Raw genomic sequence first — 18401 nt, forward strand, 5'->3', positions numbered from 1 at the left:
GGGCCCCGGCTGGGGATGCTGGAGAAGTGGCCGACCTGGCTGAATAACCCGGGTTTTCTATTGAGCTCTGGTCTGGGCTTTGGGTCTGGTCCAGCCTGTTGTGTTGCTTCATCTCCCTGCACCTCATTTTTCATTTGTAAAAGAGGATGAGAATATTTCTTTTCACATCTCAAGTTATGGATTGCTTTTTACTTCAGTAGACTGTTAAACTTAAAAAATAATTAGCAATGTGTTTGTCCTGGTTTGTGTCTCGAAAGCTCTGCCCTGTCACAGAGCCTGCTTTCTAAGGAGCTCCCATACCTTGTTCTTTCAGCAATTACATTAGCTAAAGAGGTGGTATAATTGCCACATTACACAAGAGAGCTTGGATGGGAGTTACAGCGCTTTGTCCAGAGCTTTACGTTTGTTAACACACTTGGATCTCTTGGCGCCGTTTGTGGGTTTAATTGCAGACTCATCCATTTCTCTCTCTCTCTCGTGCGCCTCTTCCGCACGCTGAACTGCTCCTGTCTCCATCGGAACGGGCGTCCTGCACAAAGGGCCTGCGAGGGCTCTGGTGCCCGTGGTCAGGGCTGTCCTCCAGAACCACCGTCTCCCAGGCTCATCTCCTGCCTTCAGCCACTTTCTTTCTGATTCTTTCTGGATGGATTCGGTTATTTTTATCCAAACTTTCCAGCGCCTTTTCAGTGGTTCCATCCCTTGTCCGTTAGCTGGGCTCAAAGCACTGTCCTTTGGCGGTGGTGCCCACAGGTTTGCAGAATGGACTTGCCCCTTCCTTTGGGGTTGTGGGTGTCTCTGCGCTTTGTTGGCAGGAAACTGAGATTTTTAAACCCAAAGACAAATGGCACGGCCCGGCTTTTCTACCGCGTCCTTCCAGCGCCATCAGCGCAGCGCGTTGGGTCGGCGCGGTGCCATGGCGCTCGTGCCGCGGGGAGCGACGCGGCTGCCGCAGGACCCGCTCTGCTCCCTGTGCTCGGCGCCGCCGCAAAGGCGCTTTCCTGGGTGCTCCCTCAGCCTCTCCTGAAATTCCAGAGATGTGTTACGTGCAACAGAAAGTTCTCGTTATTGAAAGACTTTCTGGCCCCTCCACATGCTGGTTTTGTAGAACTTTGCAGCTGGTAGGTTTATTCGTATGTCTTCAACCAGGGAATCTTTCTGTTTTAAAAACGCTTAGAGTACCTTTTTTCACCCGTTTAACTGTTGTTGGAAGTGAGGCCTGCAATCCGGGAAAAAAAAATTCTGCAAAGATTCCCCACCAGAGATTTAATTAAAATATTGTGAAAGGCAGTCATTGAAAACGAGAAAGCCTTTGAGTGGAAGGCACCCTGATTTCCCTCCGCAGAGCTTTTTGTCACCATAGAGATGAAAAGAGCAGCTCAAAATTGCACTTTCCCCTTGTGCGTTGCTAGTGAGGGGACCGGGCCGGGCGGCGGGAGGGGACCGGGCCGGGCTGCAGGTGGCTGGGCACTGGGAGCACTGGGAGCTGGGCTGCGGCTTTAACTCTTTGCGGGGCCGAGCACTGGACTTGGGGTTTCCTTCCCAGTGCAAGCGTTTCTTCTTAGTTTATTATTCTGTTTTAATTTCCTGTACTTCGGGGCTGGAGCGATCGGGGCTGGCGAAGGGAAGGAGCGGAGGCGTCTGTCCTTTTGTCTCCACCAGAGCAGAACTCGGCGAGTTTTCCGCGCGGCGTGGCCGGTGGGGCTGTGCCGCTCTGCAAATCGCTGCATTGTTCTTGAGGTGTTTGTGCAGAAGGCTGGTTAAGGAACGGCTGTTGAAATCCGACTCGGCCTTCTTAATTTTATCGCATTGTTGTATAAATTAAAAGTTCTCATGCCGTTCTGCAGCAAGGTTCAAGCCTGTCTGAGTCTTACTTAAAATATCTAAATGTTGGGGCTTTTTTGCTTGTTTCTATTTTAAAATGAATTAAGGTCTTTTCTTGCAGTAACCCCTCTGGAAACGGTGGGACTAGTAAACCAAAAATACACATTGGAAGTGATAAAACTGGTCAGATACAGTTTCAAAGACAGGCACACAGATTGGAAGGTACGTGGCACTGGGCAGTGCTATGCTTTTAATCATTTTAAAAACAAATTTTCTCCCTAATTGTATTAAAAGAGATTGAAGAGCAGGCTCAAGTGGATTCTTGGCACAAACACCTCGGATAAATGAAAGGAAAATGTATATTCAAGCTGTCTGCTGTTGTATATTTTACACCATACCTGTCTTTGTGCCTGATCTCAAATGGATGTAATGGTTTAATTTTAAGCTGTTTGAGCGAGACCTGTTGTGTTTAAACTTCCAGATAGAAAACGAACATAACCCGTGTAATGGCATTATTAATAGGGAGAATTACTATATTGTAATTTGCAAATTAATGGTTTAACTCTGAGATTAAATATACAGCTGTGTTCTTGTGTAATGTTACCAGACAAAATTAGATCAAGAGTTTAAAAGCAGAAGGGCCTCATCCAAAAGCCGGGGGTGTCTTCCCGGGGCGCGCGAGGCTCCGCGTTGGGCCCGTGCACCGCGGCGCCAGCCAGGCTCCTTCGGTGCGCGGGCCGTTCACGTCCAGCCGCCCGAGGTGCCCGCGTGTTCGGAGCCGGAGAATCCAACGCCGTGTTTCCGTGCTGGTGGTGACCAGGGCCAGCTGTCTGGTGGTTGGGTTCGGCTTGTGCCTGGCAGGCTGATCCCAGCAACGCCGATGTGCATACGTATTTGAGTCCTTGCAGAATTGGATATTAATTTTTAAACGACACGGTATTTGGGAGCTGGGCTCGGCTCTGATGCAATTTGCCCTTGTGCTTTCCTTGACTGTCGCTAATAAGAAGTGCTGGCCTAAATCAGTGTCTCGGAGAATCATCGATTCGCTAATTGCAGATAATCAAGTCCCTGCTCACGCTGAGACCACTTTTGTTTTCTGCTGTTCCACCAGGATTCGGGCAGCGTCTTCCAGCCTTTGACGTAACCGATAGAGTGAGCTTTGAGCTCTCATTTTGCTAATTCTTGGAGGTGACAAAGTTCTGGGTATTCAGGCTCGCTCGAGAAGGAGCTGTTATGCCGCTGACCTTTCCTGCCAAAACAAGATGCGAAGGTCAAGGCTTTGCCGTTTTTTGGGAGGAAGGAGGGTGCTTGGAGAGCTGCGTGGCACAGGCTGCCTTGGCACTCGCCTCGAGTTACTGCGGTTCTGAGCAGTTGTCTGGCTGCGCCAGCCTGCGGAAATTATTCTGAATACACGTGGTAGTTGCTTCTTATTTTATTTTATTTCTTTATTTATTTTTAAGATGTGATTCTTTCCACTTTTGGGTTCAGTTAGGGAGGCCGTTTTCTGTGTGCTGTGGATTTTCAGGTTATGTTTAACATGGAGCAGCGTCCTGTCCCGTTGGCCCGGCCGGTTTGCACGGATGCTCCGCTCTGCACGTCCAGGTCAGCAAACTGCCCTGCGCGAGTGGGCATCCCTGCTCTTTGTAGGTGTTGCTCTTCTGGGTCAAGGAGAGCAGGGCAAATCCTCTCAGACTCCCCTTGCTTTGCTTTGCAGGTGGAGAAGCTGAGTGTATTGCCTCGGCTGAAGCCTTTTGTGGCAAAGCTGAGGGTTTCCAGGTTGCCCGCCTGGGCGGGAGCTGGTGCTGTGTGCAGGAAGCGCCTGCCTCAGAGCCGGAGGAGCCGCTGGGCTTCTATCCAGCGCCTGCTGCAGGGATTTCCAAGCAGGGCGCAGTGTCTAAATGGCAGAGCAGACCCAGCCCCAGCCCTGCACGCGTGCTCTCTGCTCGCCACGTTAGCCGTGTGCTAGCAGACCTTGCGGTGGAGAAGGGGATGATGTGGCGTGTTCGTGGGGCACAAGGTGACAGCAGGTGTGTGAGTCCCGGCAGTGCAGGTCCCTGAGCCCTGGGCCCAGCCCGGCTGCGCTGGAGCCGGTGTCGTTTACACTGCCCCTTTAACGCCAGCCCCGAGGAACAGATGATCACCAGGCAGCTTAGGTTACATCATCTCTTTGGGGTTTAATGTCAGGCCTCCCTAAGCCCCGTCCAGTGCCAGCTTCCAATCTGGCTCGCAACACTCCTGAACGTCCTTTTAATTTTTATTAATAGTTGTGTTACTGTAATGTGCTCCCTCCGGCTCGGTGTGGTATGCGTGAGTTCATTCCTTGCTCCCGAGCTCTGCCGGCCGAGCTTCCTGCTCCTCCGCCCGCGGCTCCGCACACGTGTGTGTTTGCCAGTTCCAGAGGCGGTCATGAAAACGACGTTATGTTATTGGGAGGGAGGCGGGAGGGCCCAGCGGGGCCGGAGCCGCTGTGCCCAGCGGAGCCCAGTGAGAGGGGAGCACTTGGTGGGGACATGATGGAGCCGAGACAGGAGACACCACAGCTGGCTGGAGTCCTGCTCCCGGCAACCACTGATCTATCAGCTGGACTCAATTTGTTTGAATTTCAGCCTGTTCACTTCTAAAAGGGCTGTTCTGTTTCTCTATTGAGTTTTTAATTTTTGTCAATGAAGTTCAGGCTCTTGGCTGTTTTTCTTGAACCACTCGACTCAATAAAGACCATCAATGCTGCGGAGCCGGCGCAGCAGTGGGTTTGGATGCTGAAGGGCTGTGTGATTCAGCATGCTGGTGCTTTTGCCCTCATCCTGAGCTCCAGAAGTTATTCTCTGCTCTGGCCAGGATTGTCTCTCATTTCTCGTATGTGTCCTGATGGCATTTTTCTGAAAGCCCTACCACTGATTCTGTCACCATCAGCCATTGTTTTTATTTAAAAGAATAACATAATTTAAAAAAAATATGCATACATATATAAATATGTTTGTAGAGGGAAGGAGGAACTGAGATGTTATTTCAGATCCACATCCAAGAATGAAATAGAAACCACAAAATACGTGTGTTTAGTGTGGACTTGTGATTTAGCAGCAACCTCAAGCGCTCAAAATACTCTTGCATTCACTGAGACAGCTTCTCTTACATTAGCTGTTGCGTAACAGTCTCGTGTCAGTTAAAGCAGTTGAAAAATATTGCAGGGAAAGTATTTAATGCATTGTGAACATCAGTGCATGGTAGCAGCTGTGGAATAGCAATAAACCCGTGAGGAGCAGGGAGCGGATCGCAGCCGCTGCTTTCTGCAAACTCGCCGGCAGCGCGCCGAGCCCGCGCTTCGGAGCTCCCGGTGGCTCCTGCTCTCCTGGGTCCCTGATGTGGCGTAGCCGGAGCACTACAGCGTTACCTCCCTGCATAACGTGACGGAATGAAGGAGCAAGAATCCAGGATCTAGGACTATTGTTTTGTTTGTTCAGTTGTTTGGGCTGTGTCACTTTGCTCGTAGATATGTGCAAATAGAAGTCAAGACTGAGGTGCGTGGGGAACATTTATTTTATATATAAATATATGTGTGAACACACACACATAATGGATGCCATAATCTCTGACACGTTTGTGTTTGTTCAAGTGTACGAGAAATGTGATTGGCACCACTGAAAAAGGGAGAGGGGAAAGCAAAATGAGTTATAGCTTTTGGTCCCCAAACTGCCATTTCTTACTGTATCCTGGAAAAGCCTTCGTACTAATGATGCTGAGCAATAAATAACACAGGGAAGATTAATAGCTGCCTATGGTAGCAAATTATAGTTGATTTATTGCACATAATATATACAGGTGCAGCTAATTTAATTAAACACAAGACCTTTTTAGTGCTGCAGAGACATCCCTCTCGAAGAGCAGGCAGCCCTGTGGTGCTGTAATAAGGCTTTAAGTGCAATAAGCAGCATTACAGGCAGAGCTTTAGTTGGTCTGATCAGCCTCTTGTGTTTGGGGGAGGGAGTATTTTTCCATAAGCATTAATGCCACTTTAAGTCAACTCATGCCATAGCAAAGTCCAGTTTAATGTACTGGTGGAAGTTGCCCCGTCTCTGCGTTGTGGAGCGGCAGGTTCCGTGCGGCGGCAGCCGCAGGTGGTTGAGCGCTGGCGCTGGGCTGGCGTGGGACGTCACCCTGGGGACCTGAGCAAACAACCAGCGCAGAGCTCCCCGGAGCCCGCACTGCGCGCCTGGCTCCTGTTCGGCCCCCAGCGGGGCTGGAAACGGGGCTGTGGCGTGAGAAGCTGTCCTGCAGAAGAGCCCGTGCGTACAGGGGCAGTGCTCTGTGTTCCACTGGCTGCATCTTCGCCTTGCTGTTTTAAATCTCCTTCTGCTCCTTCTTTCAAGTTAAAAAAGTAAAAAAATTGCAGCGGGTGTCTGAGTGTGCATAAAAATCCAACTTCAGCCTGGCTTAAGCTGTTCCCGCGCTCCCCGCTGCTGTGATTCCACCTGCGCAGGGGCTGGGGGCCCTGCCACGCAGCCTTTCCCCGCTCATCACCATGCGGAGTTGAATACTTTCCCCTGCATGTAATGGGGAAGATGCTCTACGATACTTTGCCACCATTACTTGATTATTTGTGAAAGCGTAGAAGGCTCAAGTAGCTGATTGATTAATTTTTCTCTAAGTTTTTCTTCCCTCGGTTGCCTTCATTTGGAATCTGTAATCAGTGAAGGAAAATGGATTAGGAGTAGATGGGTATGCATATGAATGCTTAATTTTTTCTCGTTCAGGCGCTGGCGTGGGCACAGGTACGCGGTGCCTGCCGTGCGGAGCAGACCTGCCGGCCCGCGCTGCGGACGCACCGAGGCCTGGGGCTCTTCTGTTCTCGTGCTGAAGCGGCGGCTGCTCCGGCCCCTCGGGGAGCACGACGCGCGTCCGCGGCCGGAGGGGGAGGCGCAGAGCTCGGTACCTCCTCGCACAAATCAAATATCCGCCTGACCTTTCCATCCCGTGCCGCGGGGAAGGAGCCCAGCGGCTCTCTGTCATAAATCCTTCCGGTCCGCTTGCTTTGGTCCAGTGCTCGAGTCAGTCCCAGCTGGGGCTTCCGCTTCGGGGTGCGAAGGCAGGTGTTGGTGTCGCAGCTGGGGGAGGCTGGGAGGTGCGGGTGACCCCCGTGTGCCCTGGCCCGGGGGCAGCAGTGGCCCCGCTCGCTGGGCTCGCAGGAGGTTCCCCGGGTCCTGCAGCTCTCGTGGTGTTTGTATCGTGCTTGCGTGGGGAGAGGGACAGAAACGCAAATACAATTTCTATTTTAGAAGGCTAGAAATCCTGTGTTTTCATGTGGTTGTCAAAACCTGAGCATCAGCTGATGGCAAATACCAAGTCCAGTGGCCTGGCTCTAGGAAAGCAACTGCTTTGGTGGTTCACATGGTGGTTCTATCAGAAAGAACATGCCTGATTTCTTATTTTCCTAATTCTTTTTCTGTGCAGTTGTGTTTTCCTGTGTGCTTTCTGATGTGAGGGTCTCCATGCCTCAGTTTCTTGTCTGGTTAGTGGATAGAGTAACAATTATCTCGCTTCTCAAGGATTCTGTTGTGAAGTGCTTTTGAGTAATCTGGGCTGAAATGTCACAGTTGATAAGGCTGCTCGAGAGCTTCCATGAACACTACTTTTAAAGCAAATTATGTTTGATGATAAAATATTGTAAAATGTATTGGTTCCCTCTGTCTTTTGTCTGTGCTCTCTTCTTGAGTTAGGATGTGGAAGGGAGCTGAGAACTTGGAGCCGAAACTGGAGCCTTTTTTGACTTTTTGAAACCTGTACACAGTTACTTTTATGGCTTGGTCAGCGGAGAATTGTTTGAAAATCTCCCTGAGAGTGAAAATGCTAACTTTATATTTTGATTTCCCCTGGAGGAATTAACACCGTGTTCTCCCTAGGTCCAGTATTTGCCCTTCTGTGCTGTACTGGTTCTTCTTGTACTCGTTCTGGCGACGCTCCCTCAGCTGGTGCTTCAGGAAACGCGTTCCTCTCGGAGCGGGTCTGGTGACTCAGATACGCGTCTCCTTAGCATCTGGTGAGCTAATTGTCGTTAGCAATCTGCCCCGTGCCCGCCTGTCTGCAGAGCGGTGCTGCCGCGCGGGCTGGGGCTCGCGGAAGGCGTTGGCCAGAGGCTGCCGTGTGCTCAGGTCCCACCGCTGCCTCCCCCACCAGCAGAAACAACAAGTTAGTGCTTGATGGACTTGTCGATCTAAGGTTTTTAAACGGCTTTTAGGGCGTGACTGTGCAGGGTAATTGCAATAAGGGTCTGAAGGGAAGCAGCTCGGTGTGGATGAAATACTGTGAGGGTTGTTTTAGTGGGCGCTGCTCTTGCCGGGTTGGACTGCGGTGGAATGTTTGGTGTGCACGGTGTCTCTTTCTGGGTCCCACCGGGTTCCCTGAAAGCTGCTGGGTCTGTATAAGCCTGTCGGTCCCGCCAGACCCGCTGCACGCTGGTGCACGTCACCGCTGGGCGGCCCCGCTCCCTGCACACCCGCTGCCGAGGCTGAAGCGGCTGGAACGGGTGTCCTGCCCGCGCCTGGGCTGCGCTGGCCACCGCCACCCTGCTCTCGTTATGTAACGCTTCTATTCCTGCTGCTGTGGGTGGGTGTGTTGTAAGTCAATACCTCCCTTTAGAGTTCAGTCAGAGATTCATTGGAACCAGATACAACTTGGCGTTATCTCCAGAGCTTTGTGCATTTTCATTTCTAAACACAGTTGAATGAAATCTCCCACAATGAAGCCCATTCTTTCCTCTCTGGTTCATGTAAGGGCTCTGCTTTCCTGTGCTCTAACCACGAGGTGGGCAATATGCTAGTTTTAGAGGGATCTGTTTCCCTGAGCCCAGACCCTCTCTTCAGTGCCTGTTTGCAGGGAAAGCTCTAGACACGCTGCTTCTCTCTGTCTGTAGCGCTGGATCTCTTGCTTCCCCGTTCACACAATCACAGGCTTTTCCTCGTTCTCGTTGTTCATCAAACTTGACTGCCTGCTTAATGCCTTTTTTTCCCCAACATGGTGACTTTTGTCATTGCTTCCATAACAGCCATTTGTTGCCTTTGGCTTCATAATAAATTGGGGAAATTAATAGTGCATGATTGAGAGCATATGCTTTAAAATAAGTTGAACTAGAAATAGATATTTTTGGTTACTATTAAAAATATCTTTTTGTCAGTCCTTTTGTCTTGTGCAAAGGGCACATTCTGCTTTAACAATTTTATCATACATGTGCTATTATAATTTACATAAATGAATTTTAAATACAGTTATAAGCAGTGGGAAGATGTTATTGTCTCTGCACAATGAATGTGGAGATTTATGCTGTGCATACATCTTGTGTGAGATTAACATTTGTTCCCTTGTCGCTGCTGGATAGTGTCGTGATGGAGTCTTGAAATCTTTACTTAGGTACTTCTCAAGCTTATTTAAAACAGCATTTGAATTATTCTTCTTTCAGTCCATTCATTTCATGTAAATTTGCCTTTTGGATATTTGACTCAATTTTGATGACATTGACAGAATAACAAAACTTAGAAGCGAGATGGGAGCTGCTGTTAATGCCAAATATCAGCCCGTTCCCAGTTTTGCCAGGGTTGGTGGCTGCGGAAGGCAAGTGCTCGGGCTGGTCAGTGAAGTGGGTCCAGCCATGCGCTCCAGCTTCTGTTGCTTTGATGGGCCGAGACTTGTGTCCCAGCCGTTTCTGCTGTGTCTGTCTGTCTGCTGTCCAGAGCCGTCGGTGACAGAAGCCGGTTCAGCTGCTGCCGGCGGTACCGCAGGCTCGCTGTGCCGCCGGGGCCCTGCAGCCGCAGCGCGTTCCCCGGGGCGGGCTGCGCGGTGCTGCTGTGGACGGAACCGGCTGGGAGCCCGAGGCCGGTCCCACCTCCTCTCCGTGTCCCAGGGGAGGGGTGGCAGAGATGTGAACCGAGTCACAGCACTTTGGAATGGGGAGCCGCTCTTTTCCCTCCCTTTCCACTTCTCGCTTTTCCTCCAAGGGAAATAGAACCTGCGGTATGGCCGTTTGCGAATTCTTTTTCAAGGTGACGTGATGGTGAAGTGACGGTAGTGAAGCATGCCATGAAATAGAGCGCTTCTTTTTGCTGGAGATCTGGGTTTGGACTGGATTGGCACACACACCAGAATGAGTAAGAGAACCTTTCCAGGCGCGTCTGGCGCGGAGAGCGAGCTGGAGCGGGGCTGGTGCCGACGTGCCAGACGCAGCTGCGGTGGCCGCTCCTGCGGGCGCTTGGCGTGCGTGTCGGGAGGAGAACCGCTGTCTGACTCGGGGCTGGTGATTACTCTGTTGCAGTGGCTGAATGCCTTTCAACCGTAGTGGTGTTTTGAGTTGTGGGGACAGCCACCAGCTCTTTTAGATGTCTCTTTATTTCCACAGCTTAAAAATGGCCATTTGGGGCAGATCCACCTGAATAACGTGGCTTTCTTACAAAGCAACCTGCTGAATCCTGGCTATCAAGAATGAGATTTTGATGCTTCCCTGCCAAGCCGGGGCCTGTTGCTGGGAGCTGGGCTGAGTGCAGATACACAGAGGGATGGATCGATTATTATTCTTAATTTATCATCTGCACAAGCTTCCGTCTGGATTATTTAAAGCAGACTTTGTTGGGCTGCTGTTCAATTAATCTCAGTTTGTGTGTGTAGGAGGAGCGGCTGTTGAGCTGCCGTGGGCAGCGCTGTGTCCCCTGCGCGGTGGCTGTGCCGGGGGTGGGTGGACACGGGGTGTCGGGGCCCCGGGCGCCGTTCGTGTGCCCGTGGGAGTGCGGGGGCTCTCGCGGTGCTGCTGGGGCCCCTCCTGCTCTGCCACTACAGGTGGGACTTGGGAGCGGGGTGACTGTCCCACGGCTGCCGGGGAGGGATCCCGAGTGCCGCTCAAACCTCCTCCTCTGGCCACCATGGGGGTGGCCTTGGCTGCCAAAACCAGTGGCAGGGGCGTTTTTTAACGTCGCAGCCCTTGGTTTCCTGCCAGCTGGAGTCTTTTTCTCATTATGATGGAGAGCAATATACTTACCAGAAATGTTTCCTCTTAAAATGAAAATTAAAACGAGAAAACCGAGGAAGCGTGGGGTTGCGCCGGAGGGCTCGACAGAGCTGGCTGGCAGCTGCTCCCGGACAGTCCCCCGGCCCGGGGCTGGGAGCTTTCTTTTGAACCAGTGAATTTTTGGTCAGAGCTGAAGGCAAAAAGAGTGAGGGGTGGATGATTCAGGTGACGTAACCGCGCTGCTGAAACGTGCCGTAGCCCTCTTCCCATGGGCTTCCCAACACCCCTGGTTTTCTTTTCCTTTTCCATGTTCCTTTTCATGCTTTCCTTGGGTCAGAAGACACTGAAATGAGCCATGGAAACAAGTGCTGAGTGCCCTGGTTGCATTTTACTGACAGGATGGGGTAGATTGGCATCCCTAGTTTGACTGTACTTTTTTGGCTGCTCGATAGCTGGGGAATGGCTGGGCCTTGGAGTCGATGCAGAGCTGTTGTTTTGCAGTGTTTGGTCTTTGGTGAGCTTGAAGGTTCCAGCTGGTGTTTCTGGGCGGCCTCTCCCGTCCCTTGGGACGGAACGTGAGCTCATCCTCCCTCCATCTGCAAGAGCACGGAGCGGGTGGGAGGCAGCCGTTATTTTAAGCTTCTACTGACCAAAGCAGGATTTTAGACAGTAAAAAATACTTGTGCCCATTACCTTCAGTTGTCCAGATTCAAGATTTTATGTCATCTGTGTGCAAGTTCCCGTGCAAGAGGAAAAGGTTGGACATGGGAATGTACTTGTGTGATTCTGGATTTTTGGTCGGCGTTTTGGAATCCCTGGGAAAACCTGGTGGTGCCGAGTACGTGAGGTGATAATAGAGCGGGTTGAGGTGCTTTGGGGTGTGCCGGAGCTGCCGCTGGTGAAGGACGCCCGTGGGTGCTGTGCATCTCGCGCCGGCCGGCTGCCGGAGTGGTCTGTGCGTGTTAACAGTCACATCTTCCCACTTCAGAGTTTCTCCTGCACGTAGCACCCCAGATTCTGGGGATTTCCAGCTGCTTTGCAAAGAAGACTCGACTGTGAAAGATGAGCTTAAACAATAAGCTCAGCCTGCCGTGCTGGGCCTGTGGCTGTGTCAGCTCCCGCCTTTGCACGAGCTGGTTCTTGTGTCTCAGCCCGTCCTGTCCCAGGTTCTCTGGCTGGCCGGTTCCCAGCTCTGAGCAGGAATCTCCGCTGGGGCTGCACAACGGGGAGAACAACAGCCCTGGTGACAGTGTCCTTCAGTGCCTCTTGACCCCCGTGCAACTCAAATTCCGCTTACGCCAAAGGAAAACATTGTAGGCAATTTGATCCCTAATGTGGGAAAGTGGCAGGGGGTTTTTAAAATATCGCGATAAAGAGCCCCTGGTTCCAGATGTGTGGGGCTGTTGGGGCTGAGAGAAGATTCACGTCTTCGTTGGTTGGTTGGTTTTTGTTTGGTTCTGGGGTTTGATTAGGTCACCCGCTGGTGTCATTTCAGGTCTTGTTGATCTTGGAGTGGAAGTTAAGGATAGAGAAGGGAATGTTTGCAATTAGCTACTTACATGATAAACATATATATCATAGTGACTGATCTATCTATCATAATATAATTTCCATCACTTTGATATATTTGGGTGGTATTGGGTGGGAGGAAGCTTTCTTTCCCTGAAAAATGATGTGGAGCTCACGTTAATGTTGTTTTCTGTCCTTCCAGTCTCCTCCCCAACAGACTTTGTGGGACACAGTAGGTTTAATGCCATCACTGTCGTCCCTTTGCATCTTGCAGCGTTGCTTGCAGCTGCCATCCTACGGATAGAAAGGTGTTTCCCGAGCCAGCAGAGCTGCTGTTGGAAAACACGATGTGTTCTGTGTTCCAGGGCTGAGGATCCCTCTGTCCCTGGGGCTGAGGCCCAAGGACCCTTTGGGTACTGGGGGAGGTGCTGGTTGTGGAGATGGGGCCCGTTGTTGTGTTCGTGTTGTGCTCCCGATGCAGCCGAATGATTCAGGTGGGAGCCGTGTCTCGTGTTGCCGGGTCGCTGGAGACGGCGGGCGGGTGTTTGCAGGTGGCTGTGAGTTCGGAAGCTCAACCTGCGTAATGTCAAGTGTTCAGAAAGTTCAGGAACTCTGTTCCTTAACAGTCTGAACCCGAAGAGTCGGTTCAGGTTTGGAGCGCAGACAACCAACCTTCAAAAGGCAGCAGGTCCCGAGCTGCGCCGGGCGGAGCGGGCGGTGACCCTGCACGGGGGCCGCGCTCTGCTCACACCTGCTGGTTTCTGTCTGTGGTGGGAAGCAAATCACTTCTCTTCTGCTTGCTGCTTTTTGTGGCTTTTTCCTTGTTTGAGTGGATGTTTGAACTAGATGTTTACTGAAATCCTGCTTTGCTGGGAGATCTGAATCTTCGCCAAGACACAAACCCGGTGACCTTGTGCCGTGGAGCCGGCCGGGCTGTGCTGCGCGCCCTCGGAGCCCCGGAGCACCAGCTTTGCGGGTTGTTCCTTCACGTGCAAGCGGCGCAGTCCAGAAGAGGAGACGTTCCCTTCCTGGATCGGGAGGGGAGCATTGTTAAACACATTGCGGCATAAAGGCCATCTCTTGGTAATGAAATTGGAAGGGAAGTTCTCACTGAAGGGAATCTCTTGAGCTTCTTTTAATGAAATGTGAGGAGCAGCTTCAGTGCTTTCTTTAGATAGGATAGGTGGTGAAAATACAAGAGCTTGGTGGCAGGGCCAGAGAGAACTTGTTCAGGTGCCCAGTCTCCCCTCTGCCAGCGTGTGGCTGTGCTGCTCGTGCTCCAGCTTTGCGCAGCACCGGAGAACGCGCTGTGGCGCCCGTGTCACCCGAGGGCGGAGCGCGTCTGACCCGCGGGAGCTGGAGCAGACTGAAGCAAAGCTTCCTGCCTGCCCCATAAAAGTCACATTTTCTATTGTGAAGACTTGGGTGATGTTTCTTTCCTGTTGAATTTATAACCGATGTCTCCATGCACAGCCGTCTCCTCTTCCATAGATGAGCCTTTGATCGTTGGTTTTGCTTTGGAGCCAAGTGCCTCGGTTGGAGCGGGAGCGACACTGGCACGAAGAACTGATCGATACTGGCCATTTGTTTTTGTTTTAAACGTTTCTAATTTCAAAGATTAAATATTGTACTGGACTTTATGGTTTGAGGTCATTTTAACCTCCTAGCTCCAGGCTAAGACAGCTCATCTGCCTCTCATCTTTCAGCCTTTGTTATATGTATTTGGGGCCATATGTGGAATGGTAGCGGCCTGGAGCTCTCGGGTGGCAGCAGTTAAAAGGGAGGGAGCAGCGTGCGTGCCACGGGCCGTTTGACAGCTAATACTCCCCCAGCTTCTCATCGGAATTCAAAGTAGGTTTACGCCATTCGCCTTCCGTTCTGTTTTGCTGCATTAGTGGTTAACCTCAGCACAACACTCCCATGTTATTATTATTTTCTTTCAGGAAAATTCCCAAAGAAAATTAAGTTCAAGTTGTATCAGGCAGATTTTTTTTTTTAAAGCCCATGAGGGGAATTCCTTCTGAACGGGCACTTGTGGGAGGGCAGAGAGGCTTACGCCTTATTGAAGAGAGAAGTAAATCAGATCTATCGCTTCAGCAGGGAACCGCGTCTGGAAAGCAGCGGTGGTGGAAGAGCCTGCTATTTGCCCTCCTTTTCCTTTTGCGCATCTTCTTCACTTCCTCTGGCTAAAGCCATCAGAATATTCATTCTGGTGCTACTGAAGTGTGAGGTTAAGACATGAGATCCTGGCCACCGAGAGTTCCCTGGTGCGTCAGACTCAGGCCTTCTTTCATTGTACTTTTTCAATGGAACAATCTGCCTAAATGTTTTCTGCAGGGCCCTTTTCCAGGCACGCTGGGGTTGTTTGTGCACGTGGTGCTGGTGTTTGGTGTGAGCGCCGGGGAGCTGTGTCCCCGCTTGTTCGTTGCTCTTCAGCCGGACTCTGGTTTCTGCAGCCAGGATTCCACGACCTGAATAGGTTTTGGTGACAGGAAACGCTTACTGGAAAAAGGGATTTGCCGTGCATTTCTCTTCCCCTAAAGGAACATTGTTAAGAATTGCAAGGGAAGATTAAACACTTAGTCTTGCTCTCCTAATCTGAATTGTTCTGTGAGAGTTTAATTTTAAAGAGTACGCTCCTGAACCAAATTTGCTATTCCCCATTGGCAGTTGGTTTTGAAAGCGTATCTATAACATACGCACAGGATGGTGAGGGGGAGTCATTTTAACCTCTGCCAAGAGGGAAACACAACAGTTGGGAGAGGCACAATGCAACGATAAATATTTTATTGACATGTTCCAAACATATTGGATGTAAATTTACGCACTATCTGAGATTCGTTAAGTTTCCCTGTGAATTTTTATGCTCCTGTAAATCCTGGTTCGTGGAACACGGGAGCCTGTCCTTGTGCAGCGAGGAAAGCTGTGTTGGCCGCGGGGCGATGGGAACCCCGGGCACCCCCAGCGTCCCGCCCTTGGTGGGGTCTGGCTGTGCCAGCCTTGGCGTGGGTCCTCCCCAAAATGCGGGAGAGGCAGAGCCCCCGTCTGCGTGGGCGGCTGGAGCGGTGGCTTTGGGCGGCTTTTGGCGCGCAGGGGAGCGGCGTGTCCCCGCTGCTGTCTGAAGCCGGTTGGAACACGGGCGCTGTGTGTGTTTGTGTGCTCGTTCCTTCCAGAGACTTTCCAGGAGTCAAATCCTCCATTAAAATCCAAGGGCAAGAAAACAGCTTTTTAAAAATAAACAAAATAGGCTTATCTGCTTTAGTGAATCTCCCTTCTGGAGCCTCAGAATAACTGAGGCGTTGCTAAATGTTTTTGAAAGATGCCTCTTTAGAAGTGAAGAGCTTGGGCGTGTGAATAAATTACTGGAAGCGAAGGAGGTGCCTTGAACCTGGTGCTGAGCGTCGCCCGTCCCGCGGTGCGCGTGTGCGTGCGCCTCGTGCTGCCCTGGGGCTGGCTGAGCTGACCCCGCCCCACCCGCCACCTACCGAACCCCCAGACTCCTGTCTCGTCACCTCGAGAGCGCGACACGGAGCACTGGGACCTCAGTAACGCTTCCCAGAGAGAGCGTGCAGGCTGGAGCACCTGCTCTGCTTGGACTCGAGATGCTGATTTGTTAAATGTAGATTTTCCAAATGTTTACTGAATTGCCATGGGAGGTAGGCAGCAAATCTGTATAAACGTGTCTCTTATCCTTCATTTAGTAGCATGTCATGCATTAGAGGTGCCTGGTGATAACCCATTGTGTTGCACGTGGTTTACTGTGGAGGTGTTTGAGGCGGTGTTGTGTAGATGTCCCCTTCGGAGGCTGTTCTTTGGAGCTGCTGACACTGACAAACACGGTCAGTCCCACGCCGTCCTCTCTTTACCTGCCTTCTTTAGTTCATTTTATGTCACTGGCTCTCGTTAGATGGGCTGTTGATTACGTGTTAGTGATTACAGTCTCCAGCTCTGCCTTCTGGAAGGAGGACAAAACAGTTAAACTTGCCAACAGCTGTAGGAGCTGTTGCTCGCAGGGAACAGAAACGCAAGGCAGCTCTTCTTTTCCCTCCAAGCTGGATTAGCAAAGCTGCGCATCACACGGCGCCCGCCCCTCCGTGCCCACCGGGATCGCTGCGGGTGCGGGTGGGAGTTCACGTGCACGGAACGGGGTGCACAGCGAGATCTGTAGCTCACCAAAGACATGACTTACAAAGTTCTGCTGAGGAGGATAAAGGGAAAGCTCAAAAGGAGTCCGTCCACCTTTTGTTGTCCCCTAACAGGCCAGAAGGCTCTTCTCAAATGTTAGTTATGGAAATATCCCTTTCACAGGAAGCAGTCTGGTCCTCCCAGCACTGTGTGCCTGACGTGCGCTCGGCCGGGCGCAGGGAGTTCGTGCACACGGAGGTTCTTCCCGTAGCCGCTTTAATCTTGCCCGAGCTCCCCTGGCTCGGGCCTGCCGAGCGGGAAGTGCGGATCTGATGGGACTTGAAGACAGTTGCAAGATTAGCTGAGCAATGCCTTTTATTTTTTCCTATTTTGCTGTTTTAATCTTGGTTCAACCTCTTAGTCAGAGGGTGATTTCCATTTCATCCTGAGTTACGTTGAGCTCCATGCCTCATTTCAAGCTATAGCTTGCCTCCTTAAACTTCTGATGTAACCCCTATTACTGATTACCCCGGTGGCTGCGAGGAGCCGTACCTGCTCCTGGGGATAGAAATAGTTTCTGTTCTTTGCCTTCATTTGTCAGACATTTGGGTTTGGTATGAGCATGAACGGAAAAGTTTGTTCTTGTTTCAGGGGGAAGGCAACAAATGTTTATCTGAATGATCAAAGCAGAATTTATGGGGAGATACAATGGAAACTATTCCTGGCTGTTTAGAAGCTGATGTAGAGGGGTAAGCCAAGAGGAACAGAAACGGGTGTACTCGGTTCACTTTTTCTTCATAATTCAGGTTTATCTTGGGCCTTTCCTGGCCCTGAGCCTTCTCTTTGTATGTGTCTAATATTTCCTATGGATTTGTGATGTGCGGCAAAAGGGCTGTGAAAAGCAATGCCCTACTTGTTGGGAAGTGCTTCAGGTGACATTGCGTCATCTGGTGTTATTTCCTCCCTTCTCCCGCTCCCCTTTCCTGCCGTGGCCGTTTGCCGGCGTGTGCTCCGCGGTGGGCGGCAGCCGAACCTGGCGTGCTGGCCGTGCTGGTGCCGCTCCGGCGTAATGAGCCTAGACTCGCGTTCTCGGCTCTCGTTCTGCGTGTCCCAAGCGTGCTCTGCGGGCCGAGGACGGCGCGCCTGGCCCGCTCGACCACGCTGTCGCCATGACAGCCAGGTTGCTTATCTTCTTAGGTGAGCTCTAATGAGATGTGACAGGCTGACGAGCTCGGCAGCGGCTGCTGGCAGGGAGCTGGCTCTGGAGAAGCAGGGGTTCAAGTACGTGCATTACATGGCTTTGGCAAATGTATTTCAGTGCTTTCAGATGTTACAGCCAATCTAACGGACCTGATGCGGAGACGCACTTGATGTGAAGTTGTAGCAAGTCTGCTGGTGCAGCAAGCCTGGAACTAACACTGGTTCTTCCCAATAGATGCATTGTGAACGGGGTTTTCCCCCGGCGGCTGGCGCGGTGGTTTGTGCAGCGGGTCAGGCTGCCCGGGCCAGGCCTGTTGGGAGGACTCGTCACCTGCAGCGTTATCGGGACAGGCCGGGTGGCCTCGCTCCTCGGCTCGGGCAGCCCGTGGCCTCTCCTGCAGAGGACAGCAATGCCTCTTCATTTCTTGATTGAACTTGATTATTCCTGAGGAAAACCGAGCGTGCGTAACGCTCGTTTGGTGACAAAAACAGTGAAGTCTTGCTGCAGTTTGTTTTACTGTGCATTAGAATCCCTAAAGTTGAGCCAGCTTTCTTGTATCCGGTGGATTACTTGCCTCCGGGGCCAGAGGTGGGGAAAATACCTAGTAGTGTCTCCTGTTTGATGCTTTCATTGTCTTCTAAGGACAGCTGTAACAGGTGCATCGGGGGTGGCACCGCCTGTGGGTGCCGGAGGAGGCTGAGGATTCGCAGGGGCAAGAGCTGCCGTGTTTGCCGCGCCGGTTCCGCCCCGCGCGTGCAGCAG

General features: G+C 51.6%; 1 protein-coding gene across 29 annotated transcripts in view; it reads left to right on the plus strand.

Moving 5' to 3' along the window:
- Positions 1-18401, plus strand: part of MSI2 (musashi RNA binding protein 2) — a 192326-nt gene that overhangs the window by 18492 nt on the left and 155433 nt on the right. The gene's annotated exons all lie outside the window — the stretch shown is intronic.

Source organism: Columba livia, chromosome 20, assembly GCF_036013475.1.
Source record: "Columba livia isolate bColLiv1 breed racing homer chromosome 20, bColLiv1.pat.W.v2, whole genome shotgun sequence".
NCBI classification, from domain to species: domain Eukaryota; kingdom Metazoa; phylum Chordata; class Aves; order Columbiformes; family Columbidae; genus Columba; species Columba livia.